The sequence below is a fragment of the Lissotriton helveticus genome, chromosome 10 (assembly GCF_964261635.1).
Source record: "Lissotriton helveticus chromosome 10, aLisHel1.1, whole genome shotgun sequence".
NCBI lineage: Eukaryota > Metazoa > Chordata > Amphibia > Caudata > Salamandridae > Lissotriton > Lissotriton helveticus.
In genome coordinates this window covers 1,163,020,012-1,163,040,908 of record NC_136071.1, presented here as the reverse complement: position 1 = coordinate 1,163,040,908, position 20,897 = coordinate 1,163,020,012, and positions in this window count along the sequence as shown.

The following is a 20,897-nucleotide window of genomic DNA, read 5'->3' as shown; positions in this document are numbered from 1 at the left end:
GTTGACTACCAAAGAACAAGCGGCAGGTGGAAGACTTGCGTGACATTAAAAAGAGGGAACTATCTTATTTACTCTAAGATTAGCAGCATAATCTTTATCTTCATAGTTTTTTTTTCTTTTTCAAACTTGTATGATAGTATCCCTTTTGTTTCAAAGTTCGTGACTGATCTGCAGATTAATTGTGGATCCGCTGTACACAAGACTTGTATGACGGCGGAGCGGCAGGTACGTACTCTGTATTCAATTAACTTTGTCTTTAACCAATACCGTCGTTCCTGATCCAGTGCAGGACAGATGCAGAGTAGGTGGATAAAGTCTTGTTTTGCATCGCCACATAAATCACACTCCTTGGTGTCTGGTTTCCTCCAATCTGGTTTGTCTGCGTTTGTCTGCAGATTACCCATCCTTAAATTAAGGTATTTCGTTTTGACATATGAGGAAAAGGAAAGACCAAGATAAGCTGCCGGTTTGAGCACTTTGTACGATTGAATTATCATCCAGGCATGTGATCGGTGACTAAGGATTGATTTGTCATTGATCGGTGAATGCCTGTTTGCAGGCTTTTTAATCGCTAGCTTGAATGATGATACCGGTAGCTTAGTTTGCCACAGGGATGTAAGTTCAGTAGTGTCGAGGGATAGTTTTAGATACTTAGCGTACTGAGAGTTGGAATTATTTTGCATTGCATCCCACGTGGCTTGGTTGATTCCTGTTTCCCTGTTCATCCAAATATCGTACCAGAATTTAATGGTTTCATACTTTTTTTGCAGTTCTTGGGATTTCAGGCCGAAATCCAGTCGGACCTGCGCAGGTGATGCATTGGACGGTACGCTGAAAACCCGCTTGTAGACTCTAGTTTGGATTCGGTCTAGAAGCTGTGCACTTCTGCCATGATGTAACACACTGCCATAGCCTATTGTGGGTAACAGTTTGGCTTTGATGACTGTCAGAAGTGGATTAAAAAACTGGCCCTTTAGCTGTTTGGAGATGCTATTAAACGCATGTAAAAGGGCTATTCCTTTTTTTTCGATGACATCGAAGTGCAGGGAAAAGTTGAGGCGACTGTCCAATTGTATTCCCAAATACTTGTAATTGCCCACCACTTCCAATTTTTTATTGTCTATGACAAAAACCGGCAGAGTATTACGTCGACGGGTCAGTATCATGATCTTTGTTTTCTGACTGTTGATTTCGAGAAGATTGAGTTTTGTGTAATCTGCCAGTTCGTGCAGGAGACATTGCAGACCTATCTTTGTTTGACTTAGGAGCACCACATCGTCGGCATAGGAGAGAAGTGTCAGCCGTAGTGTTCCTAGCCGCGGTGGGTGAGCATTAGTGCTATCCAGCCTCGAGGTTAGGTCTGCAATGAACAGATTAAAAAGATGAGGGGCCAACACACAGCCCTGCTTTAATCCGTCATGTGTGTTAATCTTTCGTGTCAGCCGGTGCCCATTAGCGATCTTTACCTGCATCCAGGTATCTGTGTATAAATTCATTATAGGGTTTAGAATTGTATCCGGCAAGCCCTGCTGCTTTAATTTGGACCATAGTAGTTGACGGTTAATACGGTCAAAGGCCGCCTTGAAGTTGACGAAACAGGAGTACAATGCTTGATGGTTTTGCATACTTTTTTCAGCGATTAAACTTATTGCCATGGCGTTGGCCATGGTGCCTGTGCCCCTACGGAAACCAGTCTGGTTTACCGGGATCTTCTGATTATCCTCAGACCATTTTAAAAGGTCCATTAACACCAAGGATGCGTAATATTTTGCCTCAGCATCGATGAGTGCTATTAAACGGTAATTTGCTGGGTTTTTACGGTCTCCTCCTTTGTAAATCGGATTTATAATCACCCCTCTCCAACTTTCTGGCAGCCCACTCGTGTCATTTATTGATCTGAATAGGATGTTTAACTTGCGTGCCCAGAATTGAGGGTTCTCCTTGTAGATAGCCTGGGGAACACCATTTGGTCCAGGTGCACAGTCTTGTCTGCTTCTCTTAACTATTTGCGCTGTTTCGAATTCCACGTATGATCTTAATGTCTGGTCTCCGTCTCGCTGGATGACACTCAAGTTGTTAAGTTCTACAGGGACAGTGGTCTTCACTTCCACTATTTTTAATATTTTTTGTATTTTTTGAGCTTGTGTTGTAGGTGGCACCAATTGGTTTACTGAAAAAGTATCAAGTAAATGTTGGACCCATGCATTTTCCGTAACACAGGTCATGCTTGCTGTTTGCACTGATCTATTTAGTGAGTTTACTTGTGACCAGAATGCTCTGGAGTCTGGCTTTTTTATGTTGTGTAGCAATTTGGTCCAAAAGTCAGTGACTTTGGTTTTATTTTCGAGCCAGATTTGTTTTTTGTATTGTTTCCTGATTGATCGAAACATTTGCCAAACGTGCATATCCGAACTGCGACACTTTGCATGCCTCATGGATGCCCGCAGACGCCTTCTTAAGGACAATATAGTCTTGCTGGTCTGACTATGTTTCTTTTGATTGAAGTTCTCGCGCAAGTTGACTCCAGTTTTTGGTAGCTTCTCCAAAAAGGCAGTCCATGTTTCTGCACACAGTTCGCTTTCATCGGTTATGGTTTGAAGTAGGTGCTTTGCCTCCTTGGCTATTTGTGGTAGTGAGTTAGTCGTCCACCTTAATCGCTTCAGGTTGACTGTTGTTATTTCCCCAGCTGTTGATCGAGCTTTTAAGTGTTTAAACGGGGCCAATTTAATCTCAATGTGCTGCATTAAATGATCACTCTCCAGTGAACTTTGAATTTGGAAACTGTTGATTAGCCCCAGCAGGGGGAGCGAGACGATGGTGTAGTCCAGAATTGTACTCGTGCTGGGGCCTATGTGGGTAATTGAAGGGGGTTTATCCTGTTTGATTCTTCCATTTAGTACTCGCAACCCATGATTTTCCAGGGCCCACATCAACTGTTTTCCCACTTGGTCGGTCCTCTTGGTTGGCGGGATCTCCTGTGTTTCAACCGCCCAGAATTCGTTTGCAGCCATGATATTGTAAATACAGCACATCCATGGAGACGCAAGGACCTTTGGCGCTGGCGCAAGGAAACTGACGCATCTGTGCAGATGCGTCCGTTCCTTGTAAATCTGCCCCTTAAACTTTGCACTCGGGCAAACAATTGAGGATGTGAATTTTGATGCTTATGTGTGGAACGTACTTTCCACGAGAACAAAACAAGAATATATTTAAACTATTGCATAAATATTTGTCAGATCTTTGTTTAAATACCTTTGGAGAAGAACTTCACTAGTTTGTCTGTTACACTTCAAAATGAAAGTGCTATCAGGGAATGTTGTGAGATATAGATTTTTAGCTGTCAAAAAGAGCTAATGGTGATAAATATATATTCTATAACATGAAGAAAAATGAGCTTATGCTTTGCTGCACCATTTCTTTTAATATGAAACAGCAAACTGATGCTGCCGCAAACTCAGCATCACCTTGTAAGAGTGGAGAAAAACAAGTTTTCCATTCCTTGACAGGCAAACACAAGAAACTTCAGTTCACTCACTTGTGTTAGAACTAATGTGATTCTATCACTCACTTTGGAATGACGCAACACTCTACTACCTTCACACCAGCGGCACGAACGGTGAAAAAACATCTGCTTCTTGCTTTGTGCCAAATGTAGACTCCGCCTGAATGTTATCAAACCGACCAGACACTTCTATTGTGGTCATTTCATCGGATCAATACTGTTCTGTAGCGCCTGGGGGTTGTAACGCTATGTAAGTGCAAGATGCTAAGTGCAAACTTTTCATATTCTGGCCCATGGTTAGTTCCTTTGCTCTATATTTCACCACCGTTGTCATAGCAGGTGCGAGTGCTGCTCCACAATCGAATGATAGTGATGTAGCGCTTCATGTCACACTTTCAGCCATTGCTAAGCGCTGTAGATAACAAGCGGTCCTATGACCCAAGGTGATGGAATGGAACTCGATTTACCGACGTTCCATGGATGAAAGGCTGAGTCAAGATGTGAACTCGGGACCTTTAGATGCCTGCATATCTCAAGGGGCAGCATGACTGAGCCAACCTGCCGGAAGAAGGACGGGGCCTATTAGCAACAACTTGTGCTAATTATCGCAAACCTCGCTTAGTGTGAATTTTTTTTTCGCCTCCTATCGCTGAATTTTATCGCGGAGATAACTCAGTAATACCAACGTTTATCTCCAATGCGATATAAAATCCAGCGATAGCGGTGAAACTCATCTTTAACGTGAGATTTCCAGCGATAATAATCCTATTGCTAAGGAAAACTAGCTAATAGGCAGGTGGGGACTTAGCCATAGAATCCACCTCCCATTGACTAATGTGGCTAAGTCAGGTTTTTACCAGGTGTAAAATCCTGGCGCTAATCACGGTTACCGTGTGTTTTTTTATCGCGTCGCGGGTATTGCTAATAGGCGATAGCTGTGTTAGCGAATGCTTTCAGTCGCTAACAGGTTGGGTACGCCCACTTTGCATGTCATTAGCGATAAATATCGCTGACATGCAAAGCGGGCCCCAAACCAGTCGCTTTCGCCTACAAGCTGTCGCTAACGGATGTTGGCAATAGCCTGCTAATAGGGCGATGAATTTATCGTCTCTTTGCGGCCGAAAACGACCGCAAAAGCGGCGATAATTTCATATCGCCTGCCTTGGTAATATGCCCCCAAGTGCGATGGAAAGGAACTCGATTTACCGACGTTCCATGGATGAAAGGCTGAGTCAAGATGTGAACTCGGGACCTTTAGTTGCCTGCATATCTCTAGGGGGGGCATGACTGGGCCAACCTGCCGGGACAAGGACATCCCTTGGTTGACTGTTCGAGTCTTCGTTCAGCTGATAGTTGCTGCAAGACTTCTAGGTGCTGCATTTTAAGGCTCTCTCTAATCATAGCTGGAGAAGAGCTCAGAATGATGAATAAATTAGGACTTGTAAAGCAAGGCTCAGCAGCTGCTTCGGTTCGTGTCTGTGCCTGTTTTCCTCCTGAGCAAATTTTGGCAGCCATGGGAACTTGTTAATATCTCGTTCCTCACAGAAAAAGAATATGTCATTCCTTGATTGTGCATTTAAATCAAACAGGTGTGCGGTTCCCTCGGGCCATATTCAGCTCGTTTCCGAATCCTGTTTACACCAGAACTTGGGACTTTGAGAGAGAGGATGAAATTAGGCATGCATAAAACAAAATGTAAAAATATGTTAATTCGTAGTACAAGCAGGACGTCGACTCATCAACATGACAGAAGCGGAAGTGACCTCACTGACCTTCTGACACCGAATAAGTTCACAGAATTGACTCCTTGGCTAATCGTTATCCCTTCTACGCCTCCTGCTTGCTGCTGAACGGCTAGAGGAGAGATAGAAGAAGGACTCGAGAAAGGCAAGCGGTGGAAGCCGCGCCAAGATGGCTCTCTGTTTTACTTTTGATTCCTGGCACTGTCCTGGTGACTCCAGGGACCAACAGGTGCTTCCCTGGGTTGCTCCAGTTTGATGTCCCCGATCGCAAGTACTGAACGTGCATCTTCGCGCCCAACACTTCGCTATGGGGCATATTATCAAGAACGACATTAAAAATTATCGCCGGTCTAGCGGCAGTTTTGCGGCGATAATGGGCTTGATAATATGCCCTTGAGAATTCCAATAGAAGTCCATGTTCTGGTGTGAACCTGTTTTCTGCCGCTAAACCGGCGATAATTTTAACGCCATTCTTGATAATATACCCCTAAGTTTGCCCAGCACCAGACGTACAACAGAAGCCTCAAGCCCACTTCTTTGACATTCGGCGGCCATGGCCGGGGACCCTGGGACCTGCATGGGCCACAAGACCTGGCTAGCTCCTTCCCACCTCTCCACCTCATCTTATATTGAGGAGAATGTATCCCTCCCTTTGGCTCCAACAGGGGAACTCACCACCGGGGAACTTATGCACTCCAGCAGCTTTCAACACTCTTTATCAATCACCAAGAGTTGGTGCTACAGAGACGTTTCATTCACTCTTTGAACAACCCCTTTGTTCAAGCGATGACCACAGCTGTGGGACTTGCCTTTCTTTCTCCCGCCTGCAGCGGTGTCCATCCTGTCTCCTGGGAGCCAAGGAATCTCTCAACCATGTCTGTTGAGGAGATACCAGACCCTCTTCAGAGGAACTGATCTATTTCATTATTAGGAACAATTAACTTTGGTGAAATGCATCCTACTGCTACCCATGTGGACAGAGAAGCACCAATCACATGTCCTTATTGGAAATCCCTCAAAGGTCAAAGGTGGTGAATCACTGGCCCCTGCCACAGCCTCACATTCTGGAGCTCTTGAAGGGGTACTCCCTTCTGAAGGGAGTAAAACAGTGTTTGAGAGAAAGATTCAGAGGGTGTGGCCGGAAGGTCAGAAGTGCAAAGGAGAAAGAGGCAGTGTGCTGGACAAAGTCTCCCAGTGAATGGGAGAAAGAGGAACAGCACTTAGAAGAAAGACCAAGAGTGCATGGGAGAAAGAGGCAGTGTACTGGACAAAGTCTCCCAGTGAATGGGAGAAAGAGGAACAGTGCTTAGAAGAAAGACCAAGAGTGCACGGGAGAAAGAGGCAGTGTGCTGGACAAAGTCTCCTAGTGAATGGGAGAAAGAGGAACAGCGCTTAGAAGAAAGACCAAGAGTGCATGGGAGAAAGAGGCAGTGTACTGGACAAAGTCTCCCAGTGAATGGGAGAAAGAGGAACAGCGCTTAGAAGAAAGACCAAGAGTTCACGGGAGAAAGAGGCAGTGTACTGGACAAAGTCTACCAGTGAATGGGAGAAAGAGGAACAGCGCTTAGAAGAAAGACCAAGAGTGCATGGGAGAAAGAGGCAGTGTACTGGACAAAGTCTCCCAGTGAATGGGAGAAAGAGGAACAGTGCTTAGAAGAAAGACCAAGAGTGCACGGGAGAAAGAGGCAGTGTGCTGGACAAAGTCTCCTAGTGAATGGGAGAAAGAGGAACAGCGCTTAGAAGAAAGACCAAGAGTGCATGGGAGAAAGAGGCAGTGTACTGGACAAAGTCTCCCAGTGAATGGGAGAAAGAGGAACAGTGCTTAGAAGAAAGACCAAGAGTGCACGGGAGAAAGAGGCAGTGTACTGGACAAAGTCTCCGAGTGAATGGGAGAAAGAGGAACAGCGCTTGGGAGAAAGACCAAGAGTGCATGGGAGAAAGAGGCAGTGTACTGGACAAAGTCTACCAGTGAATGGGAGAAAGAGGAACAGCGCTTAGAAGAAAGACCAAGAGTGCATGGGAGAAAGAGGCAGTGTACTGGACAAAGTCTCCCAGTGAATGGGAGAAAGAGGAACAGTGCTTAGAAGAAAGACCAAGAGTGCATGGGAGAAAGAGGCAGTGTACTGGACAAAGTCTACCAGTGAATGGGAGAAAGAGGAACAGCGCTTAGAAGAAAGACCAAGAGTGCATGGGAGAAAGAGGCAGTGTGCTGGACAAAGTCTCCGAGTGAATGGGAGAAAGAGGAACAGAGCTTGGGAGAAAGACCAAGAGTGCATGGGAGAAAGAGGCAGTGTACTGGACAAAGTCTACCAGTGAATGGGAGAAAGAGGAACAGCGCTTAGAAGAAAGACCAAGAGTGCATGGGAGAAAGAGGCAGTGTACTGGACAAAGTCTCCCAGTGAATGGGAGAAAGAGGAACAGTGCTTAGAAGAAAGACCAAGAGTGCATGGGAGAAAGAGGCAGTGTACTGGACAAAGTCTCCCAGTGAATGGGAGAAAGAGGAACAGTGCTTAGAAGAAAGACCAAGAGTGCACGGGAGAAAGAGGCAGTGTGCTGGACAAAGTCTCCTAGTGAATGGGAGAAAGAGGAACAGCGCTTAGAAGAAAGACCAAGAGTGCATGGGAGAAAGAGGCAGTGTACTGGACAAAGTCTCCCAGTGAATAGGAGAAAGAGGAACAGTGCTTAGAAGAAAGACCAAGAGTTCACGGGAGAAAGAGGCAGTGTACTGGACAAAGTCTACCAGTAAATGGGAGAAAGAGGAACAGCGCTTAGAAGAAAGACCAAGAGTGCATGGGAGAAAGAGGCAGTGTACTGGACAAAGTCTCCCAGTGAATGGGAGAAAGAGGAACAGTGCTTAGAAGAAAGACCAAGAGTGCACGGGAGAAAGAGGCAGTGTGCTGGACAAAGTCTCCTAGTGAATGGGCGAAAGAGGAACAGCGCTTAGAAGAAAGACCAAGAGTGCATGGGAGAAAGAGGCAGTGTACTGGACAAAGTCTCCTAGTGAATAGGAGAAAGAGGAACAGTGCTTAGAAGAAAGACCAAGAGTGCACGGGGGAAAGAGGCAGTGTACTCGACAAAGTCTCCGAGTGAATGGGAGAAAGAGGAACAGTGCTTAGAAGAAAGACCAAGAGTTCACGGGAGAAAGAGGCAGTGTACTGGACAAAGTCTCCCAGTGAATGGGAGAAAGAGGCAGTGTACTGGACAAAGTCTCCCAGTGAATGGGAGAAAGAGGCAGTGTACTGGACAAAGTCTCCCAGTGAATGGGAGAAAGAGGAACAGTGCTTAGAAGAAAGACCAAGAGTGCATGGGAGAAAAGACAACAGCGCATGGTGGAAGACGCCCAGTGCTTGGGAGTAAGGGAAGCAGTGCAAGTGCAAAAGTCCAACAAGGCATGGGATAAAGGGCTATAGTGCATGTGAGAAATATCCATAACACATGGGCCAGCGGTCCTGACTCTGAATGTATGTGATTGTGTGCTACCATTCCACCCATTGATTACATCAGGAGTCTTTTAAATCAAAGGTAAGTCAAACACACACATGCGTACACACGCACACACATATTTAGGTACACGTACATGTTAGAGATAACTTTCAGAAATGTAGCTGTGAAAATTAGAGTAAACTGAAGTTATTATATAATTTAAAAGTAAAAAAAATAATAATTGCCCAGTTAGTTTAGAAAATAATTAATTAGAAAATTAGAATTTCAAATATTTAAATGTGATCCCTAAATATGATTGAAATTAATTTAAAGTTAAAATTAATTAAAACTTAAATAATGTAAATAAATATTTTTAAGATACATTTTAAAGATAATGAAGAAGAAAATGTATTAGTAATGTAATAATGTATTAAATTATATATATGATCATATAAAGGACAGCAGCACTTTAGAAGATGGCCGAATAAAATGTGATATTACTGACATTGGATCAAAAAATATCCCATATATGAAAAGCTTCCTTAAGTGCAACAAATGCACAGTTTGCTGCAATAGTAGCAATACCAAAATCTATGTGGTACCTTATTCTGACACACCTAAAGACATTCAAAAGTATATAACATGTAACTCGGATTTTAAGACATATGTTCATATGCCAAAGCAACCAAAAATATCAGTACCATTCATCCTGTACAAAATTTAAAAAAAAAGCATGTACTGGAACATATGAGTGATATTAATAATAATGACACCCGATATCCAGTTGCCCTACACTTCAATGAGGTGCACAAAAGTGACCTATTAGGATTCTTTGCCATTGACAGAATCTTTCTGACCAAAAGAGACTGCAACCTTTTTTTTATTTTACAGAGTTTTATATAGCACGAACTTGACCCGAATGGGGTATCAGATCACTTTACATAGCACCAGTTGCATTACATGAGGATACATTCATTTTTTTTTGTTAGGCACAGGGAGATTAAGTGATTTGCCCAGAATCACAGGATGTTCTGCGTCATTGCCAAGACTCGAACCCAGTTCCCCATATTCAAAGTCAACCACCCTAGCCTTTAGGCCAACTCCTCTCCTTAAATTAATAACAAAGGGGCATATTATCAAGAACAGTCGATAAAATTATAGCTGCTTAATCGGCAGGAAACTGCCGCTAAAGCGGCGATAATGGGCTTGATAATAGGCCCTTGTGAATTCCCATAGCAGCCCAGGTTAACACCAGAATCTGGGCTGATATGGGAATTAACAAGGGCCTATTATCAAGCCCATTATCGCCGCTTTAGTGGCAGTTTCCTGCCGATAAAGGGGCGATAATTTTATCGACTGTTCTTGATAATATGCCCCCAAGAGTCTTGAACTGAGGAGTATTTCGAGTAGCAAACTATTATTCGCAGAGGGCTTAATACAGAAGCTGAGTTGAATGTCCATTTAAGATAGTTGTGGATACAGCTGAAACCCTTTGGCAATGTGAAGTTTGTATATTCTCATTGGTTTTTTTAACTGTGTACACGTTTTTTTAACCGGGGTTTCAACTTCGTGTCATTGTTTTGTTCCAGACAGGTGCCTTAAAGGAACATGGCATTGACAGTGAAACATTTTTTGCCAGCTCTTATTAATGTCATCTTCAGATAAGAAATGTTGCTTATAGTGCCCACGTGGCCTATATGTGTAGATAATGACATTTTAGATCTGTGTCATGCAACTTGAGCATGTGAACACTTCGCTGCTGTGTACAACGCCAATTTGTGGAAAATCATTGTCCTCTTTTTCTATTGATATTGTAGATTATTTTTGTTTAAACTATGGCGTTCTATTTTATTTTGTAAATTAGTATGATCATTTTTCATAGGAAGACATTTAAGGAGTTTCTAATGAATAGACACATTGGATTATACCAGGGTCCATGTGTGTGAAGCCCTTGTTTTGTCCTTGGGTCACGCGAGGCAATGCAAGGACAACGCAAAAGCTTCAGTAACATTTACAAAGCCACTTTAGACCTAATTTGAGTGGTCTTGCATGACCTTGTAAAGAAATGTTACGCAACACAGCTGCTTGAACTGTGTTACTTTACATTTCAACTTGGGAGTTGTTCTATGGGTTCCTGCACAAAAACAATCCTGCTTGTAACAAAGGGCCGCCTTGCACTATGGTGTAAGGATGCCTGAAAAGCACTGGGCTGCACACTGCGTCAGCTCAAAAGGAGAGCAGAAGTGAGCAATTTTTTCATAAATATGGAGCATATCTGCTCTCTCACTTTCACAAAAACACTATGGGCCCGATGTAGGTCAGTCGGTAACGGCCGAAAATCGGTATTTTCGGCCGTTACCGATCGGAATTGAGCCATCGGGATGTAGGAGGCCGAAATCCGACAAAATCGGAGAAATTACCGAATCGGAAAGTCATCGAGTCGGTAGAATTCCGAATCGGAAAAAATAAGGATTCAGAAAAATCTCCGAATCGGTAGAATACCGATTCGGAGATTTTACAGAATCCTTATTTTTTCCGATTCGGTATTCGACCGAATCGGAGATTTTACAGAATCCTTATTTTTTCCGATTCGGTATTCGACCGAATCGGAGATTTTACAGAATCGTGAACGTACCGAATCGGTATAATTACCGATTCGGTGATAATCCGATTCGTTGTGAAAAGCTGAAGATTGAGATGTAGGTAAGCACTGAAATACCGAATTTGCTTCAAATTCGGTATTTCAGATTCGGTAATTACCATGGATTGGAATCAGGTGGTAACCAGGTGCAACCTATAAAAAAGGACCCAAAATGCAGTTCTACTTGCAACATGGCAGCTTTCTATGTCATAGCAAGACGTCTACGGCTACAGCAGGAAGGAGAGAGGGAATGGCAGAGAGACGAGCAGGTGTACAGAGAGAGGATCACCCTGTCCATGCTCACTGATGCAGAGATCCTACAGAGGTACAGGCTGGACTCAGAGACCATCAGAGACCTCATTAGGTACCTCCAACCCATGTTGCAGCACCCCACCCCAAGGGCACACGCAATCCCTGTGCATGTGCAGGTGCTATGCTGCCTACACCTGCTGGCGTCTGGCAGCTATCAAAGTGTAGTTGCTGTGGCAGGAGGGGTGACCCAGAGCAGCCTGTCAAGGTTCTTCCACAAGTTCCTTGACGCCATGATCCAGAGGATGGACCAGTACATTTCCTTCCCTGCAACCCATGCAGAACTGGTACAGACTAAAGCTGACTTTTACCAGATGGCAGGATTCCCCCACATCATTGGCTGCATAGACGGCACACACATTCCGATTTGCCCCCCTGCTGACACGGAATACGTATACCACAATCGGAAGTCACGGCACACCATAAATGTCCAGGTGATTTGCAATGCCAAGGGTGTCATCACTGACCTGGTGGCGAAGTTTCCGGGGAGTAGCCACGACTCCTATATCTTCCAGAATAGCGGAATTTATGCACGGCTGATGGCAGGGGAATTTGGTGAAGGATACCTCTTAGGTAAGACACAGTGTCAGACCCCCATAACATAAATAGCAGTGTGAAGTACATGTATGCATGTGAGTAATGTCACCCCTTTTCCTTCTAGGCGACAGTGCATATGCCCTCCGCTCGTTCATTCTCACCCCCTACCTGAACCCCTCAACACCCAGCCAAAGGAGGTATAACCGTGCCCACAAAAGCACGAGGAATGTAGTGGAAAGGACCTTTGGCATCTGGAAGAGCAGGTTCAGATGCCTGCACAAGAGCGGAGGTGCAAGGCAATATACCCGCATCACCTGCTGCAAGATAATTGCTGTCTGTGCAATGTTGCACAACCTTGCAGTCAGGAAAGGCACTGAGGTTGAGTTGTCCGACTACGAGGACCCTGACGATGACAATGCTGTGCCACTACCACTACCTGCTGGAGTGTCTGCACCAAGTGACGGCCGATACAGGCGTGAGGAGATAACAGCCAACTATTTCTGAGTGAGTACAGATGCACAGACAGGTCAATGTATGTTTTCAAAAAAGAAATTTAATAATGTTGCAACAACGTTACTGCACTGATGTGCAACAAAACAAAAGGTAAACAAGATGTGGTCAAATGTCAATTGTCCGGGTTGCCTCACCCGCCCTGGCAGTCTTATTTCTTGCTGCGCTTAGCAGCCCCACTAGGATGTGGCTCACCCCCTTCTGTATGACCAGCAGCCTCAGCTGAGCGCCTGCTGCACCGGCGCGGCTCAGACACTGCGCTGGCCGGACTGCTGCGGCTGCTGCTGTCCCCAGCCTCGCCCAGGCCCAGGGCGGGATTAACAACTGTGTTCGATATCAGTAGTGTCTCCATTGCGGTGGTAATGCGGGCCATGCCCCTAGTCACCTCTGCCATGTTCTGGGTGAGGCTGGCCTCCATGTTTGCCCCACGTTGGCATAGCTGGGCGGTTGCAGCAGCAAGGCGGTTGATAGACCTATTCTGCATGCGGGCATCCCTGCGGCGACAGTGCTCGTGTTCATCCATTTTATTGCAGAGCTGGGTGATGGCAGTGGTCATTCGCCCTATACCTGTTGCAATGTCCTTGTTGCTATCAACAAATGTTTTGAATCCCTGTGCCATCTCCCCCATCTACAGGTTGTGCAGCCGCAACTGGCGATGGCAGGCCAAGATTGATTTTGCCTGCATTCTCTGGATTCTGACCATACTGCCCTCCAGACCTCGGAACACACTGCCCTCCTGTGCTGGATGTGCACTGCTGGATGCACGTGGCCTCCGGGGATTGCTTCTGCCCTGCTGTGTGTGCTGGGGTGACACAGGTGTTACAGGGTTTTGTGCTGGAGCCTGACCCGCTGCTCCCTCCATGAGGTTTAATGGAGCAACAATTCTCCTCCTGGCAGGAGATGTGGCTGGTGCAGGGTGGCTCTGTGGTGGTGTGCGGGGAGAACTGCAATGGGGGCGTCTGAGACAGAGACAATCGGGGGGAGTGTGGAAATGTGAGGGAATGTCCATTCTGTTCCTCATTGCCCAGGGCACTGCTGTTGTCCTCCTCCTGTATATGTACACTGGTGCTTGGCACTGCCACCGCACTGGCTGATGGTGCTGAAGCTGGTGCTTGAGTAGCTGCTGCTACCCCGCCTGATGGTGCCCCTAGGTATAAAGAGGCATTTGTCAACTGAGTGCTAATGTATTACATTCACTACTATTAAAGCATTGCACATCTCATTACAAATACTTTGATGCAGTATTACAGTTCTTTTTATTACGCTTCTGCAGTGGCATTTTTGGGTACTTTTGCTGACTGCATTTAGCATGATGCATTGATCATGTCTGTTGCTAGCAGTACTGGGCTGGGGTTTGGCTGTGCATTGGATCTAAAGGGGAGGTGTCTGGTATGGTGTGTCAAGTTGCACATGCTTCTTACCTGTAGCTGTAGCTCGGGATGAGCTATCCAGGTCCCCAATTCCCACAACACTCGCGCTCTCAATGGTAGTCGCCACAAGTTCCTCCAGCTCAGTGAGGGGTGGCGCCCGGTTCTTGCCTCCACCAGTTAGTACAGCCTGCTTGTGCAGCTCGGCAAGTTTCCTTTTAGTGACGCCGCGGATGTCGTAGAACCTCTTTTTGAGGTCGTCCAGGCTCCTGTGGGTGACACCGACAGCGTTTACTCTTTCCCCAATTTCAATCCACAGCTTCCTCTTAGTGCTCTCTGGAACAGTGAGGGACAGCCTTCCATACAGCTGCCTGTGTGCCCTCACCACCTCCTCCACCAACACTTGCAGCTCCATGGTGCTGAATTTGCTCTTCCGCTTGCGCTCTGCCTTCTGCCTCTCAGAGCTGCTTGCCATGATTTACAGGGATCTAGATACTGCTGCTCACTGTGGCTGCTCAGCTCAGGCTGCCTCTCCAGAAAGTTCTGATGAGTTGCACCTGCCTGGCTTGCCACACCCTGTGGGGGAGGGTGCTTCCACCTCATTGGCTGATGTCTTTAGTTTCAGTTTCCTTGCTCGACGAATCGGCATTTACCGATTCGGTAATTGCCGAATCGGCATTTACCGATTCGGTAATTACCGAATCGGTATTTATAATGCATTCCTATTGGCCTTTTGGCCCAAGGGGTGTCTTGCTATTACCGATTCGGTATTTTCCGATTCGGTAGTGGCAGATTCTGTTTATACAGAATCGGAAAATTTCCGATTTTTTTTATCTACATATCATTTACCGATTTTGAAATACCGATTCGGTACGAATCGGTATTTTAGAATCGGTAAATGCGTTTTACCTACATCGGGGCCTATATGGCAACTTTGCTTGCTGTCCTGCGTTGTGTGACAGTTTAGCAAATGTGCCCCCAAACGTTCCAATAAGAGCACACATGCTTTCTAATCCTTAGTTCACATGCTTCGTTCAGTTGCAAGCATATATGACCCTACTGTCAAGGATGGCGCCTGGCCAGACCAGGGCAACTGACGCTGGAATCTGGGGATCACGGTTCGATTCCCGGCTCCGGTGGCAGATTAGCCCAGCACCATGTGACTCTGGGCAATAGCTTGCTTGATCTTCCCGACAGCCCCCAGCGCCTAGAGACCCTTACGGGTGATTGTTCACGCTTTACAAATGTGGATTATTATTATTATTATTATTATTATTATTATTATTATTATTATTATCATATTATTATGCTGAGGTGTCTTTGATGGTTTCAATTCTGTGCCATTCTCAGATGACCCACCCACGAGGCCGTGATGTCTTGTATTTCCAGCCATAATGTGAGATGTAGGAGGTAGCAGCCATATGGTGTTCATTGTGACTGTGATACACTGTAGCTTCACGAGATGATCCATAAATGTTTCAAGATGGCAACCGTTCTTACAAGCATGTGTGGCTTACAGACAGTTCCTTTATTTGTGTTCCTAAATTCTGCCCTATTTACTTGCACTTTAAACTGTAAGCACAGCAAGGCTGTTTGTCGAAATATGTTGGGTGTGTTTGCACTTTTATCAGCCACTGAGATGATTTGGCAATAAATGAACTTCTATCAGCAGTTCATGAGTGCACGTGGCTTCCTTTTTGATTCCCTTGGAAGCCTTCTTCAAACCCACTTCACAACACACTCAATCATGATAAACTTTGTGAGTTAAGCAGTCCAATTGTAAACACACTTTAGTATTACCCACGAACAAGTGGACATGTAGAGCAAACAAATTCCAAAGAAATACCATCCCCATTGTCTTGTGACACGATCTTAAGCCGCCCTCAGTTTAAGCACAGGTAGTGCTGGTACGCTGCTCCTATTTGAGACCTGGGCTGCTTTACGGCACATCTTTGCTTAATGGCAGAGCAATTGCTTAGTGGCTGAACATTGCCAAGGGCTGTTAAGTCAATTGATCCAAAAGCACAATTAAAGCCATTAGGAAGGTACAGAATTTATGACAGAGAAGAACCAGCACTGTCACAGAGGGAAAGGAATATCAGCCCCTATTCCCAACAGCGGGCTTGACTGCTCACAAAAGCATATCGCAGATGGCGTTTTGAAGCCTTGGCGCCACAGGAAAGCGATCTGTCTTGTTCTTGACACCATTGTTTTGTGTACATAATTCATAGCGATTGTACTTCCTGAGATTGTAATTGCCCTATTTGCATGATTAAAATGTTACTCATTATAATCAAGACGGATAAATAAGGCTTTTGATATAAAATGTAACAGCTGCCAGAAGAGGTATTGGCCATCAAAGCCATAAATCAAAACCACGGAAGGATCTAAAAACCTAATCAATGCTTAATGAAGTCTTTCCAATTATAGTTCTAAGTGATTTTTGTACACTTTCAGTGCACTTCTTTGACTGAGTCCAATACTACCATACCCAGTAAGGAAGCTGAGTGGGTTGTCCATCTTCTACAGGAGGATATTTTTTTTCTGAGTATGCTCTATATTCCACAAGCTTGGAATGCAGCAGAATTGATCGATGACATCTGGTCTCAATGAAACAAGTTCCTGGCCAAATGCTGCCTGGTCCTGTCCATACTCCACCACCAGAAAATGCGATCACAGCGCACAGTGAGGAAATGACCAATTGTTAACCACCATGGTAGTTCTCAACTCTACTGCCCGCAGCCCCTTTCCAACATTATATTAGGGGCCAATGGCTTACATCAGTTATGCACTCTGCCCTAGCAGTCGCTACTGAAAGAGAAGCAGTACTTTCCCCATGGACAACCTAGGTAAACACGGTCAATTTCCTGACTGTATCAGCTCTCTCATCCAAATAAAACAAGGCCCACCTCCTAAAGAAGTATTTAGAAGAAAATAAAGACACAACTGAAGAAAACAAGGGCAATTGCCACAGAATTTTGAGAACTCTTTTAAAAAAAAGGTCCATTACCTAGAGAACTAGTGTCATGAAATTAAAGAGGTAGGATCACCTAACCTTAATATGAGGCCTTTTCACAGTAATTAAAGTACGCCTTCATGTATTCCACTATAAGAAAACACTCTTTCCATTGCCACTGCACATTGCAAGAATTATTACTATAAAGTAAAAGTATATGTCACACATTGGCCGACACTCAATAAGTAAACCCTCTCTACTTAGCCATCCTTCTGCATACACCCCTATGCAAGTGACTACATTTATCTCATCATGGGCGAGTTTTTGATCCGCGAGTGCAGCCTGGTCTTGTTATGATCAAGCATGATCTGAAATGTTCAGTGACCAGCTAGGATCGCTGCCGTCTAACCTCAGCTCACATCTCTCACTATTGATAAACACCCATCACGAGGCCGTCCTTACTTTTCAGATCTCACTGATTTCCCAATTGTGCCTTATGTACTCTTTTTCTGCATTTCACTATAATTTCCCCCTTCATTTTCCACACCCTTCTGCTCACACCATTCAGGTGCTCTTTCATCTGTGACTTCTGTGTCTCCATTTGCCAGACATCCTTTCTATTTGTTCTATGATGTCCCTCTCTAATCCTTCTTTGCTTTCTAAACACCTTATTAAATTCGAACCAAGGGGCATATTAGCAAGGGCATTATCGCCGCTTTAGCGGGACTTTTTCACGCTAAAGCAGCAATGTTTTTATCGCCCTATCAGCAAGCTGTCGCTAACAGCAGTTAGCGACAGCTTTTAGGCGATAGCGACTGGTTTGGGGCCCGCTTTGCATGTCAACGAAATTTATCGCTAATGATATACAAAGTGGGCGTACCCAACCTGTTAGCAACTGAAAGCAGTCGCTAACACAGCTATCGCCTATTAGCAATACCCGCGACGCGATTAAAAAAAAGCGCTAACCTCGATTAGCGCCAGGATTTTACACCTGGTAAAAACCTGACTTAAGAATATTAGTCAATGGCAGGTGGATTCTTCGGCTAAGCCCCCACCTGCCTATTAGTGAGATTTCCTTAGCGATAGGATTTTTATCGCTGGAAATCTCACGTTAAACATGTGTTTCGCCGCTATCGCTGGATTTTATATTGCATTGGAGATAAACGTTGGTAATACTGCGTTATCTCTGCAATAAAATCCAGCGATACAAATATTGACGCTAAGCGAGGTTTGCGATAATTATCGCAAGTTGTTGTTAATAGGCCCCCATGCTCCTTCAAAACCAGCTATCCTTTTGTTCTAACCTCTCAAATATGCAACAAAAAATTTCAAACACAAAATTTTATGTGAATTTTCAGAAAATGTGATTATTGACCATTGATCAGTGTCCATAAGGGAAACATCCCAACTGACCACCTACACTACCCCGCAAAATCACACGCAAGTTGAAGGATTCACTCTACAAGCCCCTAATCAGATATACCTCTGCCAACATTCCCCACTTTTGAAAACTTCAAATACAATCAAGATTACCTTTATCTTTATCTTTGTAGTATGTTTTTATTCTATGTATGTATGTACATTTTTGGAAACCATATGTAGTTGTATTACTTCCAAAAAGATAGAACATTTCAACCTTCTCTAAATTCCAATTGGAACACGTGTCACTCCATTTTCTACAACTACCTAAACCTGAATTTGCTGTCTGCTGCACAAGTGCCTTCAACAGTCAAAAACCACTTGGATGTCCTCAACACTATTGTCAATCGCAACCTCAACAACCTTACACTTTAGGAAACCTCGTTTAAGGGCAATTTTTATAATCTCTTTAATTTCCTCTTTTCTCCACACTGCCCTATGGTTTGCTGCAATCGCGGAGACAGGCAGTGCAGAGCTACCCTCAAGAATCTGATCCTGGATATACATCTATCAACTGACCAATGTTGTTCCTTCAAATGACTATAGTTAGACGTCTCTTCTCATAATGCCTTGACAATGAAACTCAACATCATTTACCACCGCAGCCTAGAATATTGCACTCCTGGAAGGACGCATGGACTTCATCAGACTCCATTTGGTTACTTCTGAGAATTAGGGGGCAAATTATCAAGGGCGATATCGCCGCTTCAGGGGGACTTTTTCCCGCTAAAGCAGCGATAATTTTATCGCCCTATTAGCAAGCTGTCGCTAACAGCAGTTAGCGACAGCTTTTAGGCGATAGCGACCGGTTTGGGGCCCACTTTGCATGTCAGCAATATTTATCGCTAATGACATGCACAGTGGGCGTACCGAACCTGTTAGCGACTGAAAGCAGTCGCTAACACAGCTATCGTCTATTAGCAAGGCAGGATGTGCGATTAAAAAAGTTGCACTATGCGCAATTATCGCCAGAACCTAACGCCTGCTCAGACCATGACTTAACCTGCTTATTCAATGGGAGGTGGATATTCAGGTTAAGTCCCCATTAGCGTTAATGTCTGGATATCACGCATTGAGTCGCTACCGCCGGATATTTTATCGAATTAGAGATAAACGTTGCTAATAGCATGTTATCTCTGCAATAATATCCGGCGATAGGCAGCGATAATAAAAAATGCACTAAGCGCATTAAGCGATAAATATCGCTATTTGTTGCTAATATGCCCCATCATTTTCATTAGTGACTTAATTTTGTTCTAGGAAAATGACAACAATGCAACTGTAAACCTGTGTTCTAACTTTCTTGAGGACAATGATCTCTGTCAAAATTCTGTCATAAACCCACTCACTCTAACGGGTCTATACTTCGATCTAATCATTGCGAAGGATTTCCTTCGATCTATTCATGACCCCATCCTGGTTGACTTGTGTTATGGGGCATATTTCATGAGCTTTCAGAATTGTGTTCATTGGATTGTGTATTGACACTCCATGTGTGTCACAGGCGCTGCCCTGAGGTTCAAGACTTGTCAGTAACAACTGGAGCTCGGGACGACTGCGGGGAGATGCTGGTGCTGACTTTTGTTACGGATAAATACATCTTCAGCTTTTTCCTACTCCTGATATCCTTTCTATTTACTGGCGAGACGCAACATAGGTTGGCAATGAGATGTCCCAGAAGTCAGCATGTCATCAAAATCATCTTTATTCAGTCATTTTAGCACCATAAAGGCACAGGATAAAACATTTACATCTTCATAAAATATAAATAACACTCTAAAAGCATCATAAAACAGATAATCATTAAAATGCATAGATTTGTCTCTATTTAATAGCAGCAATGATGTAACTGAGAACAGCAGTGCAAACATCACGTGATTCTAAGCTTTGTAGCTAGATCAAGCCCTCTTTGTAAGAATTAAAGTGCTTATGCAGTAGGACAGGGCGTAAAAATTGCAATCTAAGAGAATCATATAAAGTGCAAAAGAACATTAAATGAACAGTTGATTGAGCAGGAACACAGTCATAGGGGCAAAGTGGGAGGGGGAGTAACCAGGAGCCCACCAGTGGGAAAGCCACAAGGAAATTAATTATGTTTAGTTTAAATCTAGTGAGATAAAATCTATGCTATGGATTGACTATGCAGTTCAGATAAGGCTCCATATCAGATGATGTGAATATCTGCATATATCTTGTAACTGTAGGCATATAAAGGGAGCTTTATAGTCTAATTCCCTCTTTGTAAATTTCATAGCTCCCCTTGACTTCCATTTTCCGATCAGGTGCTATACTTTGCGGGACACCATCCATGTGGGGGATGTTCGGTCTGTCCTTTAACGACCAAGACAACAAGCATCGACATAGGCACCGACCACCCTTGGCAGTTGAGACATTTCACTAACTGTAACAGCACTAACCTGATCTACCAAATCACATGCCCGTGTAATTTACGCTATATAGGCATGACCACCAGGAAGGTGCGAGTGAGGAT